The sequence below is a fragment of the Chrysochloris asiatica genome, unplaced genomic scaffold, assembly GCF_000296735.1.
Source record: "Chrysochloris asiatica unplaced genomic scaffold, ChrAsi1.0 scaffold00027, whole genome shotgun sequence".
Lineage (NCBI taxonomy): Eukaryota > Metazoa > Chordata > Mammalia > Afrosoricida > Chrysochloridae > Chrysochloris > Chrysochloris asiatica.
The window spans coordinates 11,643,232-11,650,792 of NW_006408545.1; positions in this window are offsets into that span (position 1 = coordinate 11,643,232).

The window sequence follows — 7,561 nt, forward strand, 5'->3', positions numbered from 1 at the left end:
CAGCATCAATGGTATCAAGCATGGCAACAATTGTGAGGTTGGCCCAGGACTGGGCAGTGTTTTGTTCTGTTGTGCATAAGATCACTATGAGTCGGGAACAACTCGATGGCACCTAACAACAGCAACAACATGGGAAAGCGAACATTTGGTTTGTTTCCATATGATAAACACTGGACCAAGTACCACAAGTCTAGTGGTTGAAGCCCACCAGCTGCTCCACGGGAGAAAGATGTTTCCTGCTACTGTGAAGGTTTAAAGCCTCAGAAACCCTATACTAGGTTACTCAGTTGGAACTATGAGTTAGAACAAACTCCATGGCACTAAACAACAACAACAATTTGTGAGTCACAGTAAGAAAGAAAAAAGTTGGAAATGGTTTAGGGGTAACTGACCAGTGGGATCTTCTTTGGGAAATTATTACTAGTATTCTCATAAAAGACCTCCTCTGGTTCTGTGCTTACCCCTGTATTATAATCTTGCCAGTTTATAATTAACCTTGTATTTATCTGTACACTTTGTCTCATCTAGTCTTCAGAAGTATACTTGTATGATTGATTATCAGCTTTTGAAATATATGTTTGATTCTTTTTTCAATTAGCCACTACAACTTCTGCTGAACTCATTCAGCAAAGGTTCTAGAATTTTTAGGTTTCCTGAATTGGCAGCACATATTGACTAAAAGAAATATTATTCGTGCTTACAGCTAACTGTCTTGGCAAGCTTTAATGATGTGAAAGAAAATATAGCAAAATTGCTCGTTGATTCCTTGGGGATTTAGTAAAAGTATCACATTCTATCTTTTTTCAGGGTATGATAGAGTTTCATGTAAAGATATATTTCCAAGAGACCTCATCAACCTTGACTTAGAAAGATTTCAGAACCAAAATGTAGCACCTGCATATCAAAAATAAAATTAGTAATTATACCACTTGATGCAATGTTTAGAAAAAATAGTCAATTAAAGCAATATGAATTCAACCAGAATCCTCTGCAGGCAGCATCATCATGCAATTCTGACTTCACAATGACATGAAATTTTAAATGACAACTGTGCTAAATAAGGGAGCAACAAACCCAGGCCAAGTTTAAATTTAGCAACACAGCTCGTTTACTGAAAATAACCTTCTGCATAACAGATTCCCTATAAATTTCAGGTGAACAGCCACTTGTTTTTTCTGTTTTGTTTAGAGATAATCAGATATCTGGCGGCATCAGCATTGATGTCTTCTCTTCTCACTGGCATTTCTGGGGTCCACATATGACTCTCCTTGCAAGCCCTAAAACCCTTGGAAATTAAGGAAAAAAACCCACTTTCTTCTTGAATGTTTCCATCAAGTATGTTCAAAACTTTCAGAATGAACATAAGGATTTGAAGGTAAGTGAATTTTTGAAGTAACTCACATCCTTTTGTGTAACTCTTAAATACATTAAAAATGAATGCTTAATGTATTTTTATGTTGTATACAAAAATAAAAGTACTTATTAAATGTAAAGATAATAACCATATATGTGTGGTTTTACAGCAAAGAGAGAGAAGTAAACCAAGCAAAATGTTTAAAAGTTGCTATATGGCATATATATACAAATAAAAATGGGGTGGTAGTCTTGCTATCAAAATTGCAGTTATTCTCAAATTTTAATGTGCATAAGAGTCACCTGAGGGAAGAGCATGATATTCATTTAAATTCTGGTTTAAAAAATCTGGGCATATTTCTCAAACTGGTATATACTAGGTCTGGAATGTGACCCAGGAAAATGCATGTTTTATATTTCCTCTCCCCCACGTGATCCTGATACAGGTGGATCATAGGTCTTTGAGAGGCACTGAAATTGTCATTCAAAATAATACAGTTCTAATTTTCAAATTTTGTATTAAACTTGGAGCTTTACATTGTTGTTTTTCTACAGTTAAAAAGAATAAAAAAAGGAAATGGTGATTCTAGGACCGAGGAACTAATTCAATTTTACCTCTCAGATTGCATTATTACTTCTCTTCAATATTTCAGTGTGATGAGCTAATTCTTAGGTGTCCCTGTCTTTCTCTCAGGATGATAGTCTTGTTTGTCATTGTTCTCTTTAGCTGTTATTCTGTTCCATATAATGCTTTAATTTATTCAGATGTTTAGGGCTATTGGATTGAATTCTGAGATAAGTTGAAGATGAGAATGACTTATTAACACTGGATTTAGCTAAACAGTTCTACATTTTTTGAAGGTTGTATCTTTCTATGTTAAAATACAGCTTTAGGTTTCAAAAGGATAAATTTACTTGTTGAGTGCCATCAAGTTGGTTCCAACTCAGAGTGGTTTCCTTAGAGTGGTTGGTAAGCTTGAACCGCTGATCTTGTGGTTCAAACTGTCTTTGAAGTCCAGCACATTAACTCACAACACTACACCAGGACTCCTTTAATCGACTTAATAAATTTTACATTATTCTTTTTTATGTGTAGATAAGAATGCATAAATTATGTGAAATATTTATGTTACATGTTCATTTAATGAATGTAATTTTGCAATATTTCTGTTTCCTCTATTTTAAGGAGGCCTGGTGGCACAAATCGTTAGCACTTGGCTGCTAACCTTCAAACCTGTTGGGGTTTGGGGGTGTTGAACCTATACAATGTCTCGTCAGCAGAAAGACTTTGTGATCTGCTTCTATAAAGATTACAACAAAGAAAACCCTATAAGGGAGTCCTGTTGTATTGCATGGGTTTCTATGAGTAGGAATCAAGTCCTGGTGTGGCTTTTTAGGATAAGCACTGGACTGCTAACTGCAAGGTCAGCAGTTTAAACATACCAGCTGTTCATCAGAAACCCTGTACAACAGCACCAAACAACATATGTCATTTAGCAACTTCATTTTTATTATTTACTATTTTAAGCTTATAAAAAGGTTGCTTTTTGCATTCCACTAAAAAAGGTTTTTAGTTGAGACCTATTTAGATCTTAAATGTGATGGTTCCTTTAAGGTTCAATATATTTTTTTATAGTGCAAAGTAAAGCCTTTAATCAATGCTCTTTAATTGAATTTCAGATTTTCTTCTATCTCTGTCATACTATGTATGTACTTATTCATATTATGTACAATTTCTTATACATAAGATACTAAAAAGAAATAATAAACCATCTAAAAGAAGCCTCTCACTATGGCACCAATTAAGTCCTGGTGTGGTGCTGCGGGCTAATGCGTCAGACTGCAAAGTCATTTGAACTGCAAGATCGGTGGTTCAAGCTTACAAGTTGCTCCTTGGAAACCCTATACAGGGTCGCTATGGGTCGGGATCGACTCAATGGCACTTAACAACAACAACAACAATAAACTATTAGAGCCACCCAGCTGGTCCACAAAAGAAAGATGAGGCTTTTAGCTCCCACAAAGATTTAAAAAGCCTCCGGAAACCTTATACAGGCCTGCTGTGAGTCTGAAGTTACTCAATGGCACTTAGTCAAAACAACAACAATTATTATAGACAATTAAATAGAACCATATACATAAAATATGGCATCCCTTCCCCCCAGTAATTGAAATAAAAGTTTTACAGAACTGGATTAACTATAATAATAAATATTTACATGCGTTTGTTGTCAAATTGTTGATAGTTAAGATTGTCACACTTGATAAAAAAAAAATCCTGAAGCTTACAGTACGTAAGTTGATGGTTGTATAAAAGTCTCCCAACAAGGCTTAAATCATTTAGTGAAGTGTTCTGTAGTGTTTCAGCTTCAGAAAAAAATGTAGAGACTGCTCTTCCCCTCTTCTTTCTTGCTTTCTTTCTAATTTTATTTTGATTTACAGAGGAGTAGGTGGAGACTGGAATTGTATCCTCAAGTAAATTACATTCATTATTACTGATGCATTTATCAGTCTGTGTTTGTAAGCTGTGATTCTTTAACATGTGGTGCTGGGCTGCTAACTGCAATGTCCTTGGTTCAAATCCACCACCAACTCCTTGGAAACCTAATATATAGGATCTCTATGAGTCAGAACCAACTCAAAGGCAATTAACAACAACAACAAAGAAAACATACAATACAGTTTTAGGGAACCTGAAATTGGCAGCCCCTACATTCAAATGCAAACTCAACAACAAAAGAATAAATTACAGAAAGTTTGTAGAATAACAGAAGTATGAAGTTTTAGACCAGAAATGGACCACTGAAATTTTCCAGTCTGGTTCCCTCATATATTCTTTACATTCAGACCTGCCATATGGAAGTCAATCTTATTCAAAGAACAGTATGTAACAATATGGTCAGGTATAACTTATTAACTAGATGAAACTAAGCAAATATTTTTAAATAGTGATTTCTTGGGTAAGGAAGTAAGAGGAAACTTTCATGTTACTGAGAAGAGTGAAGAATATGCCTGAGAATTATTAGCCATTTAGCTTGTCAGTTAAATAATCTTTCAATGTACTCAATCTAGAATGGGAAACAGTAAATTTAGGTTTATTCCAGTCTTGGTCAGCTTCATGGAAATCCTATATGAAATGAGAAAAAGAGCTACTGGTCAAACTTAGCATCAGAACAGCAAAGCTATCTGGGGCCATTCAGTATAAGAAAAAGTAAACTTAAATATGCAGGAAGCTTTTGGGAGCATTAATGCTATTATTTGTTGTCAGCTCTGGTAGGGTAGTTGGGCTGCTAACCTCATGGTCAGCAGTTCGAAACTACTAGCATTTCCATGGGAGAAAGATGAGGCTTTCTGCTCCAGTAAAGATTTACAGCCTCAGAAACCCTGTACTATGGGTTGGAACGACTGGATGGCACTTAACAACAACAACAACAACAAGTGCCTTAGAGTAGGTTCCTACTTATAGAGACCTTATACACAATAAGGAAACACTGCTCTGTCCTTTGCCAGCCTCACAATTAGTCTTTGTTAATGCTTGAGCCCCTTGCTGTTGTCCATCTCATTGGGGGGAGGGGGTCTTCCCTTTTTTTTTTTGGCTCGCCCTCCACATTACCAAGCCTGATGTCCTTCTCCAGGGACTGGTCCCTCGTGATAATCTTCCCAAAGTATGAGAAAAAAAGTCTGGGTATCCTGGCTTCTAAGGAGCTTTCTGGTTGTACTTTGTCCAACACAGATTTCTTTGTTCTTCTGGCAGTCCATGGTACTTTCAATATTCTTCCCAACACCATAACTCACATGCATAACTTCTCCTACTGTCTTCCTTATTCTATTCGCTGTCCACCTTTCACATGCATATGAGGCTATTGAAAATGCCAAGGCCCTGGATCAGGTTCATCTTGGTTTTCAAACTGACATCTCTGCTCTTGAACACTTTAAATTGTGCATCAAATTTGCCTAATGCAATACGTCATTTGATTTCTTGACTGCTGCTTGTATGAGTGTTGATGGTGGTTCCAAGCAAAATGAAGTCTTTGACTACTTCAATCTTTTCTCCATTAATCATGATGTTATTTATTGGTACAGTGGTAAGAATTTATGTTTTCTTTTCATCGAGGTGCAACCCATACCAAAGGCTGTGGTCTTGACTTTCAGCAAGCAATACTGTATTGCAGGTTGTTAATAAGTCTTCCTTCAATCCTGATGCCACATTCTTCTTAATATAATCCAGTTTCTCGAATTATTTGCTCAGCATATAGACTGAATAAATATGGTGAAAGAATACAACAGTATAATAATGTTATTCATGAATTATCCAGAAGGATTAAAATGTGTTTATTACCTCAGTTTAAAAAATTGGAGAGTCGTTAAAAGGTATGGAGGTGGTGGTGGTGTGACATGGAGTTGATTCCAACTCACAGAGACCTTGCGTAGGGTTTCTGAGGTTGTAAATTTTTACTAGCTGAAAGCCTCATCTTTCTGTCATGGGACGGCTAGTAGTTTCAAACTGCTGACCTTGAGGTTAGCAACCCGACTCGTAACCACTATGCTACCAGAGCTCCTAATTAAAGGTATACAGTAATACAGTTGATGTGGAGACATACTCTCAATGTACTATAAATGAAATATCATTACAAAACTATATTGTTGTTGTTGTTGTTAAGTGCCATCGAGTCGGTTCTGACCCATAGCAACCCTGAACAGGGTTTCCAAGGCTGTAAATCTTTACAGAAGCAAAAAGCCTCATCTTTTCCTGCGGAGCAGCTGGTAGTTTCGAACTGCTGACCTTGCAGTTTGTAGCCCAATTCATAAAGTATATTATGATGTCATATATTTATTTTTAAAACTACGAATGCATAGAAGGATAGTTGAAAAGATATGCATAAAGTAAACATCAGTACTTATCAACAGTTGAAGAAATTTTAACTGATCTTTATTGCTCCTCAACGTTTCAAAGCAGTCATTCTAAAATATGTATTATTAATGCAATTTTGAAAGGTCAGGAAAGTATTTAGCTACCTGGGAAATTCAGTTTCGTAGAACTACAAGGGAGTCTTGCTAACAGTTGTTGAAAATCGGCTTAAGGCACAGCCCTGTGTCAGTGGTATTATACCGATTTGAGTATATGAATAGTGTTTCCAATTAGATCAAAATTATTTTTAGATATAGCTCTTCATTTGTGGAATATTGCAGTAGAACAAAATTCTCAGTGTTTTCCTCTTCATTTAACAAACATTCTTTCAAATTCTGACAATTAATTCTTTGGAAAAGATTATTTTTTTCTTGTACCAGTTAATTCTAATGTGTTCTCAAGAATTTTCTAACTATAATTGTTCCATTTAGAGGATAATTTTGTATGTTTGGTTACATTAGTCTTAATATGTCTTTATTCCTTAAATCTCCAGTGTAACATATGGTTAGTCTCACCATTATTACTACCAGCTGTGGTTGGCCTATGATTTTGTTCATTCTATCTGAATCCAAAGTAATTAGCTCTTTAGTTTAATGACAATATTTGTTAATGGGTTTTTAGGGCCAAATTCTGCTGTTAGAGAGTGGGTGGTGTATTTGAAGATAGAATCTGGCCCTTATGTTTTAAGCATAAGCTGTGTAATTTGATTTTAAAATGCTGATTTAGAGAGTTTGGGGGAGGAAAACTAAATCTATTTGTCTAAAGTTTCTCATATTCAAGAAACAAAATAAAAGTAATAATATATGTAGATGAACTGCAAACCAACTGAAAGTTCTCTGATACAACTACCCTGTATGCAACCTTTAGTAGTTGAAATAAGCAATTAAATAGTAATCATCAGACTGACAAGGAAACCTCTTAGCACAATGGATGAGCACTCTATTGTTAACTAAGAGGTTAGTGAGTGGTTCAAACTCACCAGCTGCCTCCTAGGAGAAAAGACTTAGAGATCTACTCCAGTAAAAATTACAACCTAGAAAGCCCTATGTGACCATTCTACTCTGTTCTATGGGGTCTCTGGGCCAACACACAGTAACAATTAACAGTTGAGATCTTTAGCAATGAATAGAATACCTTGGGAGATAGGGAATTCTGCTTTCAGTAGAATTATAGGGGGAAAAAAATGTCTTAAGACCAGTCAAACTACTCTTAGTATATAGGCTAGAGACAAATAGTCTGAATATACAGGACAACAAGGAATACTGTTACCATAAGCATTAGATCTGTTTTGGAAGAAGT